Here is a 25,320-nt window from a genome sequence, read left to right on the forward strand (position 1 = left end):
CTACAAGAAAATACATGGAAGCTTGATAATAACCGTGAATGTTCTGACACTGTCAGCTGCAGTTAAATGTGGGCATGTACACGTTTAAATTGCCTCGTTCCAAATGTAATTTCCTGCTGATCTTTGAAACAGCAGGCATTTTACAGAAGGCAAGGAAGTGCATTGTGTACCTGTTGAGGCAGCAGCAGTGTTGAAATTGCAAAGGTTGATCAGGAGCAGGCATTGATTCGCGCGGGTGCATTGATTGGAGGCATTTCAAACAGCCTCAAAACGCACTAGTCCCTGACCGGGAATCGAACCCCGGCCGTGGTGGTGAAAGCGCCGATTCTTAACCACTAGACCACCAGGGAAGCTGTAAGAAAGTGCAAGAAGCTGCCTGCCAGCAAGCAGAGCAACGCAGACTTTCCTCCTTGCTGCTTTGAAATTCAGATCACTTTCACGCCAGGCAAATTTTTCGTACAAGATGACATCTTTTAGAATAGAACACAAAGGACATGTTCACTAAGCCACAGCATCAAGTGCGGGAAGGCGTCCATTTGCCATATATTTCCTTCTATGCTTTTCTCAGACACAGAGGCATGAAGTCAGAGATAAGCCGTCGGGGAAGTGAAAACTGAACATCATAATACCCACGACATTGTCGAGGAAATGGTTATGCAGTGCTTGAGACAAAGCAGCAAACACACACAAAATACCCGTATGTGCTCTCTTTGTGTGGGTTTGTCTCAGATATCCATCTCAGTGTCATGCATTCATGGAGGCTGGCAGCACGGTGGGAGGCCATTCGGCCAATCGTGCCTGTGCTGTCTCTTTGAAAGAGCAGTCGTGCTTTCTCCCGCTGTTATCTCATTTTCTCTCTCCCTCCTCAGAGCCCCACACAACAGGCAAACAGAAGGAGAACAGTCTACTAACGAGGAACTGGTGCAGGGAGTTGTTATAAATTTCGTCATGTACATATTTTAAAATTATTTTCGTTCATTATGTTCTATTCAACTTTTCCCAGGGTCTTTTTAAGGAGCTGCCCAAAGGTTTAAAATTGGGGATGTTAAAAATCCTCCCCGTCGGGGAATTGAACCCCGGTCTCCCGCGTGACAGGCGGGGATACTCACCACTATACTAACGAGGAACTGAAAGGTGCCGAATCTATCAGAGCAAAAATCGACCTGTGAACAGAGGGACAGAGGCAGAAGGGACAGAAATAAGAACAGAAGGAATCGGAGCAGGAGTGGGCCATTCGGCCCCTCGAGCCTGCCCCGCCATTCAATAAGATCATGGCTGATCAGATCTTCTACTCAACGCCACTTTCCTGCCCGCTCCCCATAACCCTTGACTCCACTGCAGCTCAAATATATGTCTATCTCCACCTTGAATATATTCAGTGACTCCGCCTCCACAGCTCTCTGGGGTAGAGGATTCCAAAGATTCACGACATTCTGAGAGAAGAAATTCCTCCTCATCTCCGTTTTAAATGGGCGACCGGATATCCTGGAGCTTTGCCCCCTAGTTGTAGATTCCCCCAGGAGGGGAAACATCCTCCCTGCATCTATCCTGTCAAGCACCCTCAAAATCCTATACAGAGAGAGACAGGGACAAAGAGGGAGACAAAGATAGACATACAGAGCGAGACACTCAGTTTGACGTCTTGCAGAGTGGTCCGAGGGATAAGGAACTTCAGCTATGTTGAGAGTTCGTGATTGTTTTCTTCAGGCGGTTAAGAGGAAATTTAATAAGTGGCTTTCAAAATTACAAGGGGATTTGTTTGAGGTAATAAGGAGAAACGCTTGCCAGTGGCAGGTATGACGGTAACCAGAGGAGACCAATTGAAGATAACAGAATCAGTATGGGGAGAATTGTATTACGCAGCAAGGGCTCAGGCCTAGTGAATATCTTACTGCTTGGAAATGTTATCACGGCCCAACTGTCTCTCACTAAAGTCTTGCACACGTTGCTAACTTTCAAATGTTGCATTCTTCACACTGGCGTTGAGTTGATTGATAGCCGTGCTGTGATAAACTAAGTTTGTTACGGGGGTGCAGCCTACAAAAAAATACATGGAAGCTTGATAATAACCGTGACTGTTCTGACACTGTCAGCTGCAGTTAAATGTGGGCATGTACACGTTTAAATTGTCTCGTTCCAAATGTAATTTCCTGCTGACTTTGAAACAGCAGGCATTTTACAGAAGGCAAGGAAGTGCATTGTGTACCTGTTAAGGCAACAGCAGTGTTGAAATTGCAAAGGTTGATCAGGAGCAGGCATTGCTTCGCGCGGGTGCATTGATTGGAGGCATTTCAAACAGTCTCAAAACGCACTGGTCCCTGACCGGGAATCGAACCCGGGCCATGGTGGTGAAAGCGCCGATTCTTAACCACTAGACCACCAGGGAAGCTGTAAGAAAGTGCGAGAAGCTGCCTGCCAGCAAGCAGAGCAACGCAGACTTTCCTCCTTGCTGCTTTGAAATTCAGATCACTTTCACGCCAGGCAAATTTTTCGTACAAGATGACATCTTTTAGACGAGAACACAAAGGACATGTTCACTAAGCCACAGCATCAAGTGCGGGAAGGCGTCCATTTGCCATATATTTCCTTCTATGCTTTTCTCAGACACAGAGGCATGAAGTCAGAGATAAGCCGTCGGGGAAGTGAAAACTGAACATCATAATACCCACGACATTGTCGAGGAAATGGTTATGCAGTGCTTGAGACAAAGCAGCAAACACACACAAAATACCCGTATGTGCTCTCTTTGTGTGGGTATGTCTCAGATATCCATCTCAGTGTCATGCATTCATGGAGGCTGGCAGCACGGTGGGAGGCCATTCGGCCAATCGTGCCTGTGCTGTCTCTTTGAAAGAGCAGTCGTGCTTTCTCCCGCTGTTATCTCATTTTCTCTCTCCCTCCTCAGTGCCCAACAGGCAAACAGAAGGAGAACAGTCTACTAACGAGGAACTGGTGCAGGGAGTTGTTATAAATTTCGTCATGTACATATTTTAAAATTATTTTCGTTCATTATGTTCTATTCAACTTTTCCCAGGGTCTTTTTAAGGAGCTGCCCAAAGGTTTAAAATTGGGGATGTTAAAAATTCTCCCCGTCGGGGAATTGAACCCCGGTCACCCGCGTGACAGGCGGGGATACTCACCACTATACTAACGAGGAACTGAAAGGTGCCGAATCTGTCAGAGCAAAAATCGACCTGTGAACAGAGGGACAGAGGCAGAAGGGACAGAAATAAGAATAAGAACAGAAGGAATCGGAGCAGGAGTGGGCCATTCGGCCCCTCGAGCCTGCCCCGCCATTCAATAAGATCATGGCTGATCAGATCTTCTACTCAACGCCACTTTCCTGCCCGCTCCCCATAACCCTTGACTCCACTGCAGCTCAAATATATGTCTATCTCCACCTTGAATATATTCAGTGACTCCGCCTCCACAGCTCTCTGGGGTAGAGGATTCCAAAGATTCACGACATTCTGAGAGAATAAATTCCTCCTCATCTCCGTTTTAAATGGGCGACCGGATATCCTGGAGCTTTGCCCCCGAGTTGTAGATTCCCCCAGGAGGGGAAACATCCTCCCTGCATCTATCCTGTCAAGCACCCTCAGAATCCTATACAGAGAGAGACAGGGACAAAGAGGGAGACAAAGATAGACATACAGAGCGAGATACTCAGTTTGACGTCTTGCAGAGTGGTCCGAGGGATAAGGAACTTCAGTTATGTTGAGAGTTTGTGATTGTTTTCCTCAGACGTTTAAGAGGAAATTTAATAAGAGGCTTTCAAAATTACAAGGGGATTTGTTTGAGGTAATAAGGAGAAACGCTTGCCAGTGGCAGGTATGACGGTAACCAGAGGAGACCAATTGAAGATAACAGTATCAGCATGGAGAGAATTGTATTACGCAGCAAGGGCTCAGGCCTACTGAATATCTTACTGCTTAGAAATGTTATCACGGCCCAACTCTCTCTCACTAAAGTCTTGCACACGTTGCTAACTTTCAAATGTTGCATTCTTCACACTGGCGTTGAGTTGATTGATAGCCGTGCTGTGATAAGCTAAGTTTGTTAGGGGGGTGCAGCCTGCAAGAAAATACATGGAAGTTTGATACAAACCGTGACTGTTCTGACACTGTGAGCTGCAGTTAAAAGTGGGCATGTGCACGTTTAAATTGTCTCGTTCGCAACCTGCTGACTTTGAAACAGCAGGCATTTTACAGAAGGCTAGGAAGTGCATTGTGTCCCTGTTGAGGAAGCAGCAGTGTTGAAATTGCAAAGGTTGATCAGGAGCAGGCATTGCTTCGCGCGGGTGCATTGATTGGAGGCATTTCAAACAGCTTCAAAACGCACTGTTCGCTGACCGGGAATCGAACCCGGGCCGCGGCGGTAAAAGCGCCGAAGCTTAACCACTAGACCACCAGGGAAGCGACAGGACGCTGCCTGCTAGCCAGCTGAGCAACGCAGACTTTCCTCCTTGCTGCTTTGAAATTCAGATCACTTTCACGCCAGGCAAACTTTTCGTACAAGATGACATCTTTTAGACGAGAACACAAAGGACATGTTCACTAAGCCACAGCATCAAATGCGGGAAGGCGTCCATTTGGCATATATTTCCTTCTGTGCTTTTCTCAGAGACAGAGGCATAAAGTCAGAGGGAAGCCGTCGGGGAATTGAAAACTGAACATGATAATACCCACGACATTGTCGAGGAAATGGTTATGCAGTGCTTGAGACAAAGCAGCAAACGCACACAAAATACCCGTATGTGCTCTCTTTGTGTGGGTATGTCTCAGATATCCATCTCAGTGTCATGCATTCATGGAGGCTGGCAGCACGGTGGGAGGCCATTCGGCCAATCGTGCCTGTGCTGTCTCTTTGAAAGAGCAGTCTTGCTTTCTCCCGCTGTTACCTCATTTTCAGTCTCCCTCCTCAGTGCCCCACACAAAAGGCAATCAGAAGAAGAACACGCTACTTACGAGGAACTGGTGCAGGGAGTTATTATACAGTTCTTCATATGCCAGCATATATTTTAAAATTATTGTAGTTCACTTTGTTCTATTCAAATTTTCCCAGGGTCAATTTAAGGAGCTGCCTAATGGTTTAAAATTGGGGATGTTAAAAATCCTCCCCGTCGGGGAATTGAACTCTGGTCTCCCGCGTGACAGGCGAGGATATTCACCACTATACTGACGAGGAACTGAAAGACGCCGAATCGGTCGGAGCAAAAATCGACCTGTGAACAGAGGGACAAAGAGGCAGAATGGGACAGAAATATGAATAAGAGCAGCAGAAATAGGAGCTGGAGTGGGCCATTCGGCCCTTCGTGCCTGCCCCGCCATTCAATAAGATCATGGCTGATCAGATCTTCGACTCAACGCCACTTTCCTGCCCGCTCCCCATAACCCTTGACTCCACTGTAGCTCAAATATATGTCTATCTCCACCTTGAATATATTCAATAACTCCGCCTCCACAGCTCTCTGGGATAGAGGATTCCAAAGATTTACGACATTCTGAGAGAAGAAATTCCTCCTCATCTCCGTTTTAAATGGGCGACCGGATATCCTGAAGCTTTGCCCCCTAGTTGTAGATTCCCCCAGGAGGGGAAACATCCTCCCTGCATCTATCCTGTCAAGCCCCCTCGGAATCCTATACAGAGAGAGACAGGGACAAAGAGGGTAACAAAGATAGACATACAGAGCGAGACACTCAGTTTGACGTCTTGCAGAGTGGTCCGAGGGATAAGGGACTTCAGTTATATTGAGAATCTGGGATTGTTTTCCTCCGACGGTTAGGAGGAAATTTAATATTGGGGAATTGTTATACAGTTCTTCTTATGCCAGTACATATTTTAAATTATTTTAGTTCATTTTGTCCTCTTCAACTTCTCCCAGGAGCATTTTAAGGAGCTGCCCAAAAGGATTAAATTTGGGGATGAACCCCTGTCTCCACATTACAGGCAGGGATACTCACCGCTATACTAACGAGGAATTAAAACATACCGAATCTGTCAGAGCAAATATCGACCTGTGAACAGAGGGACAAAGAGGCAGAAGGGACAGAGATAAGAATAAGAACAGAAGAAATTGTAGCAGGGGTGTGCCATTCGTCTCGTCGCGCCTGCCCCGCCATTCAATAAGGTCATGGCTGATCAGATCTTCGAATCAACGCCACTTTTCCGCCCACTCCACATAACCCGTGACTCCACTGTATCTCAAGCATATGTCTGTCTCCGCCTTGATTATATTCAATGACTCCGCCTGCACAGCTCTCTGGGGTAGAGGATTCCAAAGTTTCACTACACTCTGAGAGAAGAAATTCCTCCTCATCTCTGTTTTAATTGGGCGACCACTGATTCTGAGCTCTGCCCCCAAGTTATCGATTCCCCCAGGAGGAGAAATATCCTCCCTGCATCTATCCTGTCAAGCATCCTCAGAATCCTATACAGAGAGAGACAGGGACAAAGAGGTAGACAAAAATAGACATACAAAAAGTTTGACGTCTTGCTGATTGGCCCGAGATTTAAGGGACTTTAGTTATGTTGAGAGTCTGGGATTGTTTTCCTCAGAAGTTAAGAGGAAATTTAATAAGAGCCCTTCAAAATTACAAGAGGATTAGATAGAGGCAATAAGGAGAAACGCTTGCCAGTGGCAGGAGTGACGGTAACCAGAGGACACCGATTGAAGATAACCAGCAAAATAATCAGTATGGGGAGAATTGGCTTACACAGCAAGGGCTCAGGCGTAATGTTTTTCTTACTGCTCAGGATAAGTTATCATGACAGGCGGGGATACTCACCACTATGCTAGCGAGGAACTGAAAGATGCAGAATCTGTCAGAGCAATAATCGACCTGGGAACAGAGGGACAAAGTGGCAGAAGGGACAGAAATAAAAATAAGTACAGAAGAAATTGGAGCAGGAGTATGCCATTCGGACACTCCAGCATGCCCCGCCATTCAATAAGATCATGGCTGATCAGATCTTCGGCTCAACGTCCGCACCCCATAACCCTTGACTCCCTCAACATTGGCTAACAAGGGAAATTAATGATAGCATAAGTTCCAAGGAGAGGACATATCAATTGGACAGATAAAGCAGCAAACAAAAGAACATAAGAAATAGGAGCAGGAGTAGGCTAATCGGCACCTCGAGCCTGCTCCAGCATTCAATAGATCATGGCTGATCTGATCCTAACCTCAAATCTACTATTACTCTACATCCCTCCCGAACCCATGTGATCTCCTGGGAGAGGCGAAAAACCTGATAAAAAACCCAATGGCCAATTTGGGAGATAAAAATCTGGGAAATTCCTCTCCGACCCATCTCGGCGATCGCAACTCGTCCAGGAGATCACTGTCCCTATATTTTCTACAGTACTTACATTCTGTAAAAGTTGATTTCCACCCCAGCCAGGAACAGGAATAGAACCATCTCCTGCAATCTAACACATAATTAGAACATAAGAATAGGAGCAGAACCAGGCTACATGGCCACTGAGCCCGCTCCTTTACCCACAGGGCCATGACCGTTCCGAACATAGACTCATGTTCAATTTCCTGCCGGCTCCCCGTAACACCTAATTCCCGTTAATTCTAAGAAACTGTCTATTTCTGTTTTAAATTTATTTAAATATGTAGCTTCCACAGCTTTCTGGGGCAGCAAATTCCACAGACCTACTACCCTCTGATTGAAGAAGTTTCTCCTCATCTCAGTTTGAAAGAGCAGCCCCTTAGTCTAAGATTATGCCCCCTAGTTCTAGTTTCAGCCATCATTGGGAACATCCTCACCACATCCACCCGATCAAGCCCCTTCACAATCTTATATATTTCAATAAGATCGCCTCTCATTCTTCTGAACTCCATTGAGTAGTGTCCCAATCTACTCAACCTCTCTCATATGACCAGCCCCTGATCCCTGGGATTAACCGAGTGAACCTTCTTTGTACTGACTCGAGAGCAAGTATGTATTTTCTTAAGTATGGACAACAAAACTGTATGCAGTATTCTAGGTGCGGGCTCACCAATACCTTGTACAACTGCAACAATACCTCCCTGTTTTTATATTCTCTCCCCCAAGCAATAAAAGCCAACATTCCATTGGCCTTCTTGATCACTTGCTGCACCTGCATACTAACTTTTTGTGTTTCGTGCACCAGGACCCCCAGATCCCTTTGTACTACAGTACTTTCCAGTTTCTTGCCATTAAGATAATAACTTGCTCTATGATTTTTTCTGCCAAAGTGCATAACCTCACACTTTCCAGTATTGTATTCCATCTGGCAAATCGCTGCCCACTTACGTAGCCTGTCTATCTCCCTTTGCAGGTTTTTTATGTCCTCCTCATTCACTACTTTCCTTCCCATCTTTGTATCATCTGCAAACTTTGATATGTTACACTCGGTCCCCTCCTCCAAATCATTAATATAGATTGCAAAGTGTTGGGGACCCAGCACTGACCCCTGCGGGACACCAATAGTTACTGATTGCCAGTCTGAGAACGAACCATTTATCCTAACTCTCTGCTTTCTGTTAGATAGCCAATCCTGCACCCATGCCAGAATATTACCCCTAATCCCAAGGTTTTTTATCTTGAGCAATAATCTTTTGTGTGGCACCTTGTCAAATGCCTTTTGGAAGTCTAAATACAATACATCCACTGGTCCCCCTTTATCCACCCTGTATGTTACTTCCTCAAAGTACACAAGCAAATTTGTCAAACATGACTTCCCCTTCATAAAACCATGCTGACTTTGTCCTATTAAATTATGTTTATCCAAATGTCCCGTTACTGTCTCCTTAATAAAGTACTCTAAAATTTTACAAACCACAGATGTTAGGCTAACAGGTCTGTTGTTTTCAGCCTTCTGCCTACTACCTTTTTTAAATAAGGGTGTTGCATTAGCAGTTTTCCAATCTGCTGGGAACTTTGCTGAGTCCAGGGAGTTTTGGAAAATTATTACCAATGCATCCACAATCCCTACCGCCACTTCCCTCAAGACCCTAGGATGTAAGCCATCAGGTCCAGGGGATTTATCCGCCTTGAGTCCCATTATTTTACCAAATACCACTTCCTTAGTGATTTTAATCGTATATAGCTTCTCCCGCCCCCCCTAGAGCCCACTGTTTGTCCAGTGTTGGGATATTCTTAGTGTCCTCTGCCGTAAAGACTGATACAAAATAATTGTTCAGCTTTTTTGCCATATCCATGTTTCCCAGCAATAATTTCCCGGTCTCATTCTCGAAGGGACCAGCATTTACTTTAGCCACCCTTTTTCTTTTTATATAACTATAGAAAATTTTGCTATCTGACGATTGGGAGCAGTTTCCCAGACTGATACCTGGGATGGCAGGAATGATGTATGAGGAGAGATTGTGTCGACTGGGCTTTTGCTCGCTGGAGTTTAGAAGAATGAGAGGGGGGTCTCATTGAAACTTATAATATTCTAACAGGACTAGACAGACTAGATGCAGGAAGGATGTTCCAGATGGCCAGCGAGTCCAGACCCAGGTGTCAGGGTTTAAGGATAAGGGGTAAGCCACAGTGTGGTGAACCTGTGGAATTCTCTACACCAGAAGGCAGTGGAGGCAAATTCATTAAATATGTTCAAGTAGGAGTTAGATCTATTTCTTCAGGCCAATGGGATCAAGGGATATGGGGAGAAGGCAGGGACAGGGTACTGAATTTCGATGATCAGCCATGATTTCATTGAATGGTGGAGCAGGCTCGAGGGGCTGAATGGCCGACTCCTGCTCCTATCTTCTATGTTTCTATCCTTCTATGTTTAGGATCCAGCAAAGGAGGACAAAGGTATTAATTAAGAGGGGGAATATAGAGTATGAGAGTAAGCTATCAGGGAACATAAGAACTGACAGTAAAAGCATCTATAGATATGTGAACAGAAAGAGATTGTTAAAGTGAAGCGCAGGTCCCTTGCAGTCAGAATCAGGGGAATTTATAATGGGGAAGAAAGACATGGCAGACAAATTAAATCCATACTTTGGTTCTGTCTTCACAAAGGAGGACACCAATAAACTCCCAGAGATGTCGGGGAACATAAGGTTTAATGAAAGGGAGGAACTGAATGAAATCAGTATTTGTAGGGAAATGGTGTTAGGGAAATTGACGGGATTGAGGGCCGATAAATCCTCAGCGCCTGATAATCTACATCCTAGGGTAATTAAGGAAGTGGCCCTCGAAATAATAGATGCAATGCTGGTCATCTTCCAAAATTCTATAAATTCTGGAACAATTCCCATGGATTGGAGGGAAGGTAATGTAACACCACTATTTAAAAAAGGTGGTAGAGCAAAAACGGGGCATTATAGACCGGTAAGCATGACATCGGTAGTGGGGAAAATGCTATTGTCCATTATAAAAGATGTAATAGCACAGCACTTGGAAAACAATGACAGGATCGGACAAAGTCAAAAGCAAAATGCTGCAGATGCTGGAAATCCGAAATAACAACAGGAAATGCTGGAAAAGCTCAGCAGGCCAGGCAACATCCGTGGAGAGAAAATAGAGTCAACGTTTCGGGTCTATTTTCAACGTAGACTCTATTTTCTCTCCAAGGATGTTGCCTGGCCTGCTGATATTTTCCAGCATTTTCTGTTGTTATGTCGGACAAAGTCAAAATGGATTTACAAAAGGTAAATCGTGCTTGACTAATCTACTGGAATTATTTGAAGATGTAACTGGTAGAATAGAAAAGGGAGAACAAGTGGATGTGGTGTCTTTGGAATTTCAGAAGGCCTTCGAAAAGGTCCTGCATAAGAGACTAGCATGCAAAGTTAAAGCACATGGGATTGGGGGTAATGTACTGACTTGGATAGAAAACTGGTTGGCAGACAGGAAGCAAAGATTTGGAATAAATGGGTCTTTTTCCGAGTTGACGGCACTGACTAGTGGGGTCGCAGAGGGATCAGGGCTAGGACCCCAGTTATTCACAATATATACTAATGATCTAGACGGGGGAACTAGATGTAATATCAGCAAGTTTGCAGACAACACAAAGCTGGGTGGGCGTGTACGATTTGGATAGTTTGGGCGATTGGGCAGATGCATGGGAGATGCAGTATAATGTAAATAAATGCGAGGTTATCCACTTTGGTGGCAAAAACAGGAAGGCAGATTATTAACTGAACGGCAATAGATTGGGAAAAGGAGAAGTGCAACGAGACGTGGGTGTCCTTGTACACCAGCCGCTGAAGGCAAGCATGCAGGTGCAGCGGGCGGTTAAGAAGGCAAATGGTATGCTGTCCTTCACAGCGAGAACATTCGTGTACAGGAACAAAAATGTGTTGATGGAATTCTACAGGGCCTTGGTGAAACCATACCTTGAGTATTGTGTGCAGCTTTGGTCGCCTTATCTGACGAAGGATGATCTTGCCCTGGAGGGAGTGCAGCGAAGATTCACCAGACTGATACCTGGAATGGCAGGAATGACGTATGAAGAGAGATTGGATTGATTAGTCTTATATTCGCTAAAGTTTATAAGAATGAGAGGGGATCTCATTGAAACTTATAAAATTCTAACAGGACTAGACATACTAGATGCAGGAAGGCTGTTCCCGATGGTGCGGGAGTCCAGAACCAGGGGTCACTGTCTAAGGATAAGGGGTAAGCCATTTAGGGCTGAGATTAGGAGGAATTGCTTCACCCAGAGTGGTGAACCTGTGGAATTCTCTACCACAGAAGACAGTTGAGGCCAATTCATTAAATACATTCAAGAAGGCGTTAGAAATATTTCTTAAGGATAAGGGGATCAAGGGATATGGGGAGAAAGCAGGGACAGGATGCTGAATCTGGATGATCAGCCATGACCGCATTGAACGGAGGAGCAGGCTCGAGGGGCCGAATGGACTTCTCCTGATCCTATCTTCTACGTTTCTATGCAGCTCAAATATTTGTCAATCTCTGACTTGATTATATCCAATGACTCCGCCTCCACAGCTCTCTGGGTTAGAGATTTCCAAAGATTCACGACCCTCTGAGAGAAGAAATTCCTCCGTTTTAAATGGACTACCCCTTAGCCTGAATCTTTGCCCCCTAGTTCTAGATTCCCCCAAGAGGGGAAGCATCCTTCGTGCATCTACCCTGTCAATCCCCCTCAGAAATGTATACAGAGACAAAGAAAGAGACAGAGACAAAGATAGAGAGAGACACACAGAGAGCGAGAGCCTCGGTTTCACGTCTCACAGAGTGGTCCGAGGGGTGAAGGACTTCAGTTATGTTGAGAGACTGGAGAAGCTGAGATTGCTTTCCTCAGAAGTTTAAGAGGAAATTTAATAGAGTTTTTCATAATTGCAAGGTGAATTGAAAGAATAAATAAGGAGAAACCGTTTGCAGTGGCAGGAGGGTCGGTAACCGAAGGACATAACCGGCAAAAGGCCCAGAGGGGAGATGAGGAGAATTTTCTTACGCAGCAAGGGCTCAGGCCTAATGAATATCTTGATGCTCAGGATAAGCTATCACTGACCACGGCCCAGGCACTGTCTCATTCCAGTCTTGCACACGTTGCTAAGTATCAAGAGTTGCATTTTTCACACTGGCAATGAATTGATTGATAGCCATGCTGTGATCAGCTAAATTTGTTAGGGAGATGCAGTTCAACAAGCATCAAAATCCAGCAATTTTCTGATCGCAAAGCACTTTACTCCTTGTCAATATTTCTTGTCGATTTCCTGGTGTTTCCCAACTCTGTCTGCCTCTCTGGTTGTTTATTTGTGCGTGGTCATCTGCGGGTTCATTTTGATCAAATACCTGTGTTTTTGTCTGCTTATTACTTTAAACAAATGAGGGCATGAGTCGCTTCCTACATAAGCACAGTATTTTCCTTCAATACATTCCTCCCACCCACGCCCCCTCCCCGTCCATGCACCTGCTTAATATCTGTTACATCTCCAGCTTTCTCCAGTTCTGATGAAGGGTCCCAGACCTGAAACATTAACTCTGTTCGGCTCTCCACATTTTCTGCCTGGCCTGCTGAGTATTTCCAGCGTTTTTTGTTGTTATGTAAGATGTCCAATATCCGAAGTATTTTTCTATTATATTCACTATAAGCCCACGGACTCCCACAGATATCTGGACTGCACTTCCTCCCACCCCGCTTCCTGTAAGGATTTTATTCCATTCTCCCAGTTGCTCCATCTCCGCCGCTTCTGGCCTGACGATGCCTCATTCCATTCCAGTGCTTCAGACATGTCTTCCTCTTTCCTCAACCTTGGATTCCCCTCTACCGTGGTTGACACGGCTCTTGACTGTGTCCATTCTATTTCCCGCACTTCTGCTCTCACCTTTTCCCCTCCCTCGCGGAACCACAATAGGGTTCCCCTTGTCATCAGCTTTCACCCCACCAGTCTCCACATTCAAAGAAATAATGGGACAGTCTGTGCTAGCATTGAAGGCAGGAGAGATGAAATGTTGCAAATGGGGATTGCAGAAGGATCAACAGCTGCCACCTGCAAAAATCTTCCGCCATTTCTGCCACTTCCAGCGTGATACCACCGCCAAGCACATCTTGCCCTCACCTCCACTTTCAGCATTCTGAAGGAGCCGCTCCCTCCACAACACCCTGGTCCAATCCTCTATCACCCCAACACTCCTTCCCGTTCGCCCAGCACCTTCCCGTGTAAGTGCAGGAGTAGCAATACATGCCCTTTTACTTCCTACCTTCCCACTGTCCAGGGCTTCAAGCAACCCTTCCAGGTGAAACAGCGATTTACTTGTACTTCTTCCAATTTAGTATACTGTATTCACTGCTCATGATGCGGTCTCCTCTTCATTGGGGAGACCAAAGCCAGATTGGGAATACCACTTTGCAGAACACGTCCATTTCGTCCGTAATGGTGACCTCGAGCATCTGGTCGCCTGTCACTTTAATTCGCCGCTCCACTCCAACACAGGCCACTCTGTCCTAGGCCTGTTACACTGATCCAATGGAGCTCAATGCAAGCTGGAGGAACAGCACCTCCTCTTTCGATTAGGCACTTTACCGCCTTCTGGACTCAACACTGAGTTCATCAATTTCAGACTATAACCCCTGAACTTATTTTTGCAGGTCGCAGCTGTTGATCATTCTGCCATCCCCATTTGCAACATTTCATCTCTCCTGCCTTCAATCCTAGCACAGACTGTCCCTTTATTTCCTTCCTCCGCTCCCCCACTTTCCCTGCCTTTACACCTGCCTAAAACCTGTTGCATCTCCAACTTTTTCCAGCTCTGACGATGGTTCACGATGGTACTGGGGAAAGATAACCTCACCGCCTTCTTAGGAAGTTTAACCACTTTATTCACTTTCTTATTTGAGCTCCGTTTGTAATTAGAGTTTATTTTATATTATTGCTGCATGTTTAAAGACAGCTTTCAAGAAGAAAGAGAAACTTGGAGCAACTTCTTCTGTCATAGCTGCGATGTGACTAGAAAGAATTTAAAGATTTGTAAAGAAATTTTCTCAAAAAATAAATGTTATAAACACTTCTTTACCCCTACGTTTCGAATATGATTTTGGAAGAAACAAGCAAACATCAATGTTCCCCGCATCTAAACAAGTTTCAAGCGCGTCTTGAAGTCGGAATTATTTTAAGCAGGCGCTAAATTGCTTAAAACTTTTTAAATTGGAAATTGCTCAAAATTTGATTTTCAACAATGGAATGAAGTGAGTAGCTTCACAGAAACATGCAGTTGAATTCGGGGAGAGTAGTGGAGGTTTTGGAGGAGTAACTTATTACTTTTTATTGATTTTATAATAATATAATTAAGACGTTTAGGAAGAGAACCAAAAATGGGGAAAAACACAAACAATTTTATTTTACATAATATAAAAAGAGAAAATGCTGGATATACTCAGCAGGCCAGGCAGCATCGGTGGAGAGAGAGAAAAACAGATTTAACATTTCAGGTCTGTGACCTTTCTTCAGAAATGAAAAATGTTAGAGTTGTTACAGATTTTAACCAGGTGCAGAGTCAGCGAAATGCGGGCGGGCGGAAGGAACAAAGGGGATGGTCTGTGATATGGTGGAAGGCAGCAGTGGTTAAATCCGGCCTCTGCAGCTGGTTAAATCTCTAACTTGATCGAGTTGCGACAACAGGCCACAGACCTGAAGCCTTAACTTTGTTCATCTCTCGCTCTCCACAGATGCTGCCGGGCCTGCTGCGTATTCCCAGCTTTTTCTGTGTATATTTCAGATTCCAGCATCCGCTGTATTTTGCTATTGTGAACGATTTTATTTTGTCTGTCGTTCTATAGTCTGAACAATCCCAGAAAAAACGTAACTATAGATTCCTTCTTAAATGATTAGTGGAGTGTTAATAGAAACAAGAACTCTGTATTGATGTATGAAAAATGGAGGCAGCTACTTTAGAAGAAACCATTACTTGTTTATTGAGAAAGACACGCAAAATACTTTGATTAAACAGCTAATCTGTCATTTTGATTAGGTATACATTTTTGATTTAGGAGATTGAAAATCGAGACAACAATAAAGTTTGTTTCCTGCTGTTTACTTGGGAAGTACCTAAAATAATTCAACACTTTTCGTGATAAGAGCAGGGATTAATATTGTGGAGAATGTTTGAGAGAAAAAACATTGGAAGCAAAATTTGTAAATTAACATCTTTACATCAACATATTAGTAAATATTTCGAAGTCAGTCTGAATGGTTCTCTTGTCCAGGAGGAGTGATGAATATTTATTTGTGTTAAATCATAGCTTTCCCTGCATTTTATTTTTAATTCAGCGACGCAAAATGTGTATATGTTTTTCTGCACTTGTGAATAAGTTCTGCATTTCTGTCATGTTACATGTGGGGTGTGTCGGTTCAACAAGACCATGTTTATTAATGGGATTGATTGAATTTGGAAATATGGATACCAGTTTTTGTTCAATTATTTTTAATATTGTGTACTAAAGAACTACAGCACTTCATATTTGTTGGTTGCCTGGTTGCATTGTAATTATTATTCTGATTACATATCAGGACGTACAGCACGTCAGCGCCATGGGAAAGTCACTGCGCCTGCTGCTTGTGCAGCCTTTACTATAGTGACAAGAGGGATGGGCTAATAAGTTGAAAACCTTAAAATTAATACAAATTGCACGAATGGATTTGCCTCATTCAGCTCAAGTTGAGCTTTTGGATTGTTTGTCGATGTGTAACTGAGTGACGTTGCTGAAGTGTTAATTTATTATTCTGCAGTTCTTTTATATCCCAGTCATTTCTGACAAGTTTTTATTTAAATAGAATTTGTACATGACGAACTAAAAGCTTTTAATTAATTCTACCGTAAACAAAATAGCAGAATGGGCATGTAAATTACAAATGAATTTCAATATCCGTAAGTGTGAGGTGGAGCATTGTGGTAGCAGGTTTAAGGAGCCTAGCTACTCCTTGGAAAATAAGAGTCTAAATGGAGTAGAGGTGCAAAGGTATCTCGGGGTATAGATTCACAAATCATCAGAAGTAGCAACGCAGGTTAAAACTCCATGAAATTGCAAATAAAGCACGGGCTCATTTCTAGAGGAATAGATTTCAAAAGCAGGGAAGTTATGTTTAACTTGCAGAAACTTATCTGATTGCCTCATGATTTGAGGTGGTGGGGTGGCAATATCTCATTACTGTATATATGATTTTAACTGGTTGTTGCTGCTGTCGTTGTTGGGTAAGTTGCTTTTCTAAAAGTTGCTCTAATATTTGTTGTTTTAAAATTTGCCCGTGGAAGAAAAGGTCGAGCTCAAAAGAGATTGCAGCCGCTGAGTACAAAAAGATTCGATGGAACATTAGTGGGGAGGGGCTGAGGATATTAGGTCTGTGGAGGATGAGCTGAGGATTTTAGGTAGGGTGGGGAGGAGCTGAGGATATTAGGTGGTGTGGGGATCAGCTGAGGATATTAGGTGGGGTGGGGAGGAGCTAAGGATATTAGGTTGGGTGGGGATGAGCTGAGGATATTAGGTAGGGCGGGTAGGAGCTGAGCATATTAGGTGGTGTGGGGAGGTGTTCAGGATATTAGATGGGTTCAGGAGGAGCTGAACATATTAGGTGGGGTGGAGAGGAGCTGAGGATATTAGGTGGGTGCAGGAGCTGCTGAGGATATCAGGTGCGTTGGGGAGGAGCTAAGGATATTAGGTGGGCTTGGGAGGAGCTGCGGATATTGGTGTGGTAGGGCGGAGCTGAGGATATTCGGTGGGGTGGGGAGGAGCTGAGGATATTTCGTGGCGTGTGGAGGAGCTGTGGAAGGTGCTGGGGTGGGAAGGATCTGAGGATATTAGGTGGGGTGGGGAGGAGCTGAGGATATTAGGTGGAGTGGGGAGGAGCTGCGGATATTAGGTGGGCTGGGGAGGAGCAGAGGGTATTAGATGGGGTGGGGAGGAGCTGATTATATTAGATGGCGTGGGGATGAGCTGAGGACATTAGCTGGAGTGGGGAGGAGCTGACGATATGAGCTGAGGTTGGGCGGAGCTGAGGATATTAGGTGGGGTCGGGAGGAGCTGAGGATATTAGGTGGAGTGGGGAGGAGCTGCGGATATTAGGTGGGGTGGGGAGGAGCTGAGGATATTAGGTGGGGTGGGGAGGTGTTGATGATATTAGTTGGGGTGGGGAGGAGCTGAGGACATTAGGTGGGGTGGGGCAGAGCTGAGGATATTAGATGGGGTGAGGAGGAGCTGAGGATATTAGGTGTGGTGGGGCAGAGCTGAGGATACTGGGTGGGGTGGGGCAGAGCTGAGGATATTAGGTGGGGTGGGGCAGAGCTGAGGATATTAGGTGGGGTGGGGCAGAGCTGAGGATATTAGGTGTGGTGGGGCAGAGCTGAGGATACTGGGTGGGGTGGGGAGGCGCTGAGGATATTAGGTGTGGTGGGTCAGAGCTGAGGATATTAGGTGGGGTGGGGCAGAGCTGAGGATATTAGGTTTGGTGGGGCAGAGCTGAGGATATTAGTTGGGGTGGGGAGGAGCTGAGGATATTAGTTTGGGTGGGGAGGCGCTGAGGTTATTGATGGGGTGGGGCAGAGCTGAGGACATTAGATGGGGTGGGGAGGCGCTGAGGATATTAGGTGTGGTGGGGCAGAGCTGAGGATATTAGATGGGGTGAGGAGGCACTGAGGATATTAGGTGTGGTGGGACAGAGCTGAGGATATTAGGTGGGGTTGGGCAGAGCTGAGGATATTAGGTGTGGTGGGGCAGAGCTGAGGATATTAGTTGGGGTGGGGAGGAGCTGAGGATATTAGTTGGGGTGGGGAGGAGCTGAGGATATTACGTGGGGTGGGGCAGAGCTGAGGATATTAGATGGGTTGGGGAGGCGCTGAGGATATTAGGTGTGGTGGGGCAGAGCTGAGGATATTAGATGGGTTGGGGAGGCGCTGAGGATATTAGGTGTGGTGGGGCAGAGCAGAGGATATTAGATGGGGTGGGGAGGAGCTGAGGATATTAGGTGTGGTGGGGCAGAGCTGAGGATATTAGATGGGTGGGGAGGCGCTGAGGATATTAGATGAGGTGGGGAGGCGCTGAGGATATTAGATGGGGTGGGGCAGAGCTGAGGATATTAGATGGGGTGGGGAGGCGCTGAGGATATTAGGTGTGGTGGGGCAGAGCTGAGGATATTAGATGGGGCGGGGAGGAGCTGCGGATATTAGGTGGGGTGGGAAGGAATTTCGTATATTCGATGCATACATAGATTTCGAAAGTCACAAAGTGAGGCTGAAGCATACAGGAGGGCAATTCTGTTATTTGATATAAATAATATCTTCACCAACTTCTTCGAAATGCAGTGGTACAAAGTGAGAAGCCATGAGGTTTCTCTGCAATAAATCCTCAGGTTTTTGGATAAAACTCCAAAACCACACATTGTTTTAGATGGCAACCTTTATTAATTACTAGCTGGAGTGCCCGGCGGTGCCTGTGCAAAGTCTGCCCCTGTGCCTTGTTGATTGACATTGCGGGGAAGAAGAGAGAGGGAGTGGTAAGGAGAGAGAGAGAGAGGGAAGGGGAGAGAGACAGAGAGAGAGAGGCAAGGAGAGAGAGAGAGATGGGGAAAGAGAGAGAGACAGAGAGAGAGAGGGAAGGAGAGAGAGAGAGGGAGGGAGAGAGAGGGAAGGAGAGAGAGAGAGAGAGGGAAGGAGAGAGAGAGAGAGAGGGAAGGTGCGAGAGACAGAGAGCAGGAGAGAGTGAGGGAAGGAGATAGATCAGAGCACCCGTGCGCGACGTAGCACCTCAGGCCCGGCCTGAGTCACCGCAGCTAAGCTCCCACTGTGGCCCGCTGCCATGGAGCCCCAGTGGGCAGCGTAGCACCTGAGTCCGGCCCCGAGTCACCCGAACTGAGCTCGCGCTGCGGTCCGCTGCCCCGGAGCCCCCATGGGCGGCGTAGCACCTGAGGCCCGGCCCGAGTCACCTGAGCTGAGCTCCCACTTTGGCCCGCCACCTAACGTGAATAACAAACACCCTCCTCACCTGTCACCGAGTTGAAGTCTCCGAAAGCGGCCATGGTTCCCCGGGACCCCGACCCGACGAGCTCGGCAGTGACATCCTGCAGAGCGGAGAGGCCGGGGTCACAGGAGAGAGGGGAGAAAGCGGCGAGAAGGAGGAGGAGGAGACAGAGAGTGGGACTGGGGCCCATGGTCGGTCAGAGGCAGAGTTTATCCATAACAAACACCCCACCGCCGCTGCTCCCCCACACGCTGTCTCTCGGGCCGCATCAAAGCAGATAAAGAGAGACGCCACTGAGTGAATCATATTTAAAGCAGCCTCTCCCCCGGTAAAAGGTGAGAGCCGGAGGGAGATTTTGTGGGTGAAGATGGGTGGCTGCCATTTTGTGAGGCACTAACGGCAGTTTGAAGCATTAGGCCACGCCCACACACACCATGAAACGCCCCCCGTGACGCAGCGCGCTCCCCCCGTAGGATTGGTCAAACTTCACGTCAGTCAACGCTAATGAGCAGATTCCCCCGTAGGATTGGTCAACAGCTAATGAGTGGATTTTGTCCGTTTTGTGTACGTTTTTTGTATACTGTCCGAACAACGTTTGTCTGGCCAAAAAGTAAATACGTCTATGACACTCCCCTAATCATAAGCTTTCATTTGTTATAGCATATGTGTAGGTAGGCAGACAGACAGACACCACAATCCTTTTATATATATGGATTATTGTTTTATATTCAATACACTGATGCTTTGCTTCAAATATTGAAAAGTCATTTCTCTATATGACTTCTCACAGTAGACATTAGAAAACGTACAGACTGCGCAGTTAAGTGGCAAGTGAAGTTTAACATCGATTAATGCAAGGCGATGCACTTTGGTCGGAAAATAGAAGCAATCATGAGGGTAGTGTGGTTGATGTTGTGTATACGGACTTTGAAAAGGCGTTTGACAAAGTACCACATGACATACCTGGTCGCAAAATTATAGCCCATGGGATTAATGGGACAGGGCAGCATGGATACCAAATTGGCTAAGGGTCAGAAAGCAGAGAGTTGTGGTGACGGGTTCTTTTTCATACTGGAGGGAAGTATATAGGGCATCGAAACTCAGAAAAGCAGCACACAACGAGGAGGATAGTAACATACTTCAAGGGGATGCAGACTGACTGGTCAACAAGAGTGCATAAGAAATAGGAGCAGGAGTAGGCCATTCAGCACTTCGAGCCTGCTCCACCATTCAATATGGTCATGACTTACTTCGGTTAAAATGTCATTCATGCAACAGCTTCTAACTGACCCTCATTCATGCATATAAAGTTATCTCGTTACTCAGTTTACTGACATATTTTGCATTAACAGAATAAAATATAATTGGAGCCGAAAGCAAGAATCTAAAGGCCAAGAAAAGTTTGCTGTGTCTTTACCCTTATAAACTGTACCTCAGGCTGGAGGTTTTGAGTGCTTCAGATACGTCCTTGACATGATCCTGCTCTTCTCTGATGGCGTTTCTTTCCGAATCCAATCACTTTGCATGCAGCATAATCCGAAATCTGATTCAATTAGGCAGGCACTTGGCAGATTCTATTTAACAGAGAGAATTGTGAAGTGAAAAATGAGAAGAAACAATGTGATCTCAATGGCACATCTTTAAAGGGAGTGCAGGAACTGAGGGACCTAGGCATGTATGTGAACTAATTTTTGAAGGCGGCCGGACAATTTGATAAGTATGTTAATAAAGCATATGGGATCCTTCGCTTTATTAATAAGCAATAAAGTACAAAAGCACAGTAGTTATGAGAACATTTTATAAAGAGCTGATTAGGCTTCAGGTGGAGTATTGTGTCCCATTCTGGGCACCAAACTTTAGGAACATTTTAAGGCCTTTGAGCGTGTGCAGAAGAGATTTACTAGAATGGTACCAGGGATAAGGGACTTCAGTTATGTGAAGAGACTGGAGTAGCTGGGGTTGTTCAGGTTAGAGCTGAGAAGGTTAAGAGGAGATTTGCTGGAATGGTACCAGGGATAAGGGAATTCAGTTTTGTGGAGAGACTGCAGAAGCTGGGGTTGTTCAGATTAGAGCAGAGAAGGTTAAGATGAGATTTACTTGAATTGTTCCAGGGATAAGGGACTTCAGTTATGTGGAGAGAATGGAGAAGCTGGGGTTGTTCTGATCAGAGCTGGGAAGGTTAAGAGGAGATTTACTTGAATAGTACCAGGGATAAGGGACTTCAGTTATGTGGAGAGACTGGAGAAGCTGGGGTTATTCTGATTAGAGCAGAGAAGGTTAAGAGGAGGTTTACTAGAATGGTATCAGGGATAAGGGACTTCAGTTATGTGGAGAGACTGGAGAAGCTGGGTTTGTTCTGATTAGAGCAGAGAAGGTTAAGAGGAAAGTTAGGAGAATGGTACCAGTGATAAGGGACTTCAGTTATGTGAAGAGACTGGAGTAGCTGGGGTTGTTCAGATTAAAGCTGAGAATGTTAAGAGGAGATTTGATAGAGCTGTTCAAAAGCCTAAATAGGTTTAATAGGGTAATTAAGGAGCAACTGTTCCCAGTGGCAGAAATGAGTTGCCGGCTGGTGTTGTGCATTCTGAGTCTCTGATCGTTCGTGCTCTCTGGAAAAGTAACAACGCCTAAAATCGAATCCATTCCTCTCTCTGTGTCAGGCTGAAAATGTATTATTGTCATATTGATACACTTTAAAATACTTCATTCGCTGTAAAGAGCGTTGGGATGCCCTGAGGTGGTGAAAGGCGCTAAGGAAGTGCAATTTTGAGCGGAGAATGTGAACCTGATGGGAAACAGTGCAAGAGGACAACAAATAAAACGAGAGAACCGGCGGCAGAGAGTCAGTGAGAGTGGAGAGAACGAGCCTGAGGGAAGAAAAAAACAACGGTAGAAAGAACGACAACCATTTCCATAGGAAAATATTTGAGAATTGTGCCAATTGTGGTAATAAAATTCTGAGCATAGGTGGCTCATTGTGACCTTCCTTCTAAAGCTCTCTGAACTGAACTATTCCTGACGCATTGAGCGTGAAAGTTACCACAATTATAAGAGGAGACAATAAAAGGGAATATTTGCCCTCCTAATCAAACATTCCTCAGATTAATGGAATGAAAAACACATCTGACCAGCATCCTGAACACAGACTCCTGCTCACCACCTACTTATAGAGAACGGAACTTGGCTTATCCTTGTCTTAATGTATTTTCACTGTCTGGAAAGGTTAGATTGGAAAAAAAATATTCATGTTATATTAATCGGATTGGAGCACAGGAGCAGATGGCAGGTGCGGTTCAAACGGCAAGTTTGGAAGGGTGAACGGCTTAACGGCGGATAGATGGTGGGTGCGAGAGTGGCAGCAATGGGGGGGGCAATCGATAGATTGTAAAAAATGGAAGAAACAACAATGTAAAAGTGGTGGCTATCTGAATAAGCGAGACGCAGAAGGTGTGGAGACGATTGAGTGCACGGTCTGTTCATAAGCCTAAATAGAGTTAATAGAGTAATTAAGGAGCAACTGTTTCCAGTGGCAGTGGGGTCACCAGAGGACACATACTTAATGCAAAAGAACCCGAGACAACATGAGGAAGTTTTTGTTATATACAGCGAGTTGTTGTGATCTGGAATGCGCTGCCTGAAAGGGCGGTGGAAGCAGATTCAATAGTAACTTTCAATGTGGATTTGGAAAAAATATTTGAGATAAAAAAAATACAGTGGTAAGAGCAGAGGAGTGGGATTAATTGGACAGTGCTTCCAAAGAGCCGGAACAGGTATGGTGGGCCGAATGGCCTCCTTTTGTGCTGTATCATTCCATGATTCTATAATCACAGATACGTTAGAAAATAAGAAACTGAACCTGGCAGAAGTGCAAAGGGCTGTAGGGCTACAGGTGAACAAAAAATTAAAAGCAGTATCACTGGACAGCAAAGCAATTAAAATGCTAACAATGATTTGGGGTTTATTTCTAAGGTGATAGAATTCAAAAGAAGCGAAGTTGGCCAATGGTGGGAAGTGATGATTCACAAGCATCGGTGCTGGGAACACATTTGTTCACCATTTACTTAAACAATTCGGACTCAGGAATCGGAAGTGCAATTGCAAACATTGTGGATGCCACCTAAAGTGACATTCAGCCAAGGACATTCAGCCTCCGATCTTCGGGTAAGCATTCTCCAAGGTGGCCTTCGAGACACACGACAACGCAAAATCGTCGAGCAGAAACTGATAGCCAAGTTCCGCACCCATGAGGACGGCCTTAACCGAGATCTTGGGTTCATGTCACGCTACATGTAACCCCACCTGATGCAGGGTCATCCAGACTCGAGTCGACATTGGCTTGTTCTCTCTACACACATGCGGCTGGACCTGCTGTGATTTCCAGCCAAAAAAAATGTTTTTTGTCTGTTTTTTTGTTTTTCATACAGACCCCAGCATCTGCAATATTTGACCCCTTGTGATCCCACCTCATTGTTCTTTGATGTAATGTTTCCCTGACTGACCTGTTTGGACACCATTCACACCTTTGACTGCTGTGATTATCTCTCTGCCGAGGTGCGATAAATGGCAGTTGGAAAGGTTACCTGTAAACATCTGACATGATTCTCTGACTATATAAGCTGTGTCTTTATGCATTTCTCCACTTCACCTGAAGAAGGAGCAGCGCTCCGAAAGCTTGTGATTTCAAATAAAGCTGTTGGACTATAGCCTGGTGTTGTGAGATTTCTTACCTAAAATGAGGGTTCACAGTTAATACAGAGGACTGCGACAAAATCCAGGAAGACTTTATTCAACTAGCAGAATGGGTAAATGAACCTCATATAGAAAAATGTGAGGTAGTGCATTTTAATAGGAAGTGTACAGAGGTCACATACTCCTTCGAAAATAAGTTCTAAACGGGGTTGAGGGACAGAGGGATGAGAGGGTACAGTTATATAAATCAGTATAAGTTGCAATGCAGGTTGATAAGGCCATAAAAACAAAGAAAGCACTGGGGTTCATTACCAGAGGCATAGATTTGTAAATAAATAGAAGTTATTTTAAACTTGTATGGAACCTTGGTTAGACCACACTTGGTGTACTGTGAGCATAGTCTCCATCTTAAAAAAAGGGCACAGAGGCACTGGCGAAGGCGAAGTATTTTTTAGAATTATACCAGAAATGAGAGGTTATACCTGTCAGGTAAGACTCAACAGGCTGGGGCTCTTTTCTTTAGGGAAATGAAGACTGAGGGATAATCAGATAATGTAACACAGAGAAATGATATTGGGTCAAAAGATCTGGATAATGAAACAGTTTGGGTGGAGGTAAGGAATAATAAGGGCAAATAACACGAGTGGGCATAGTATATAGGCCGCCGAACAGTGGCAACTCTGTTGGACGGAGTATCAATCAGGAAATAGTTGAGGCTTGCAATAAGGGAACATCTATAATTATGGGGGATTTTAACTATCATATTAATTGGACAAATCAAATTGGGAAGGGCTGCCTTGAGATGAGTTCATTGATTGTATTAGGGATGGGTTTCTTGAGCAGCATGCAACTGAACCGACCAGGGGGCAAGCATCTTAGATCTGGTCCTGTGTAACGAGACAGAATTAATTAAAAATGTCCTAGTAAAGGATCCCCTTGGAATGAGTGACCATAACATGGCTGAATTCCATATTCAATTAGAGGGTGAGACGGTTGGATCTCAAACAAGCATGCTAAGCTTGAATAAAGGAGACTATGAAGGTATGAGAGTGGAATTGAGTAGAGTGGATTGGGAAAATAGATTAAAGGGTAAGACGATACATGATCAGTGGTGTACATTTAGGGAGTTATTTTACAACTTCCAAAAAATATATATTCCACTGAGAAGAAAAGTGTGTAAAAGCAAAGACAGCCATCTATGGCTAAGTAAAGAAATTAAGGAT

At 45.1% G+C, this 25,320-nt stretch overlaps 1 non-coding gene across 1 annotated transcript; it reads right to left on the bottom strand.

Moving 5' to 3' along the window:
* Positions 1 to 1,054: 1,054 nt before the first annotated feature.
* trnad-guc (transfer RNA aspartic acid (anticodon GUC)) lies at positions 1,055 to 1,126 on the bottom strand. The gene has a single exon. It is a non-coding gene; the product is annotated as a tRNA-Asp (tRNA).
* Positions 1,127 to 25,320: the final 24,194 nt, after the last annotated feature.

This window comes from Somniosus microcephalus, unplaced genomic scaffold, assembly GCF_052327205.1.
Source record: "Somniosus microcephalus isolate GS21.2 unplaced genomic scaffold, FLI_Smic_1.0 unresolved_chr5, whole genome shotgun sequence".
Lineage (NCBI taxonomy): Eukaryota > Metazoa > Chordata > Chondrichthyes > Squaliformes > Somniosidae > Somniosus > Somniosus microcephalus.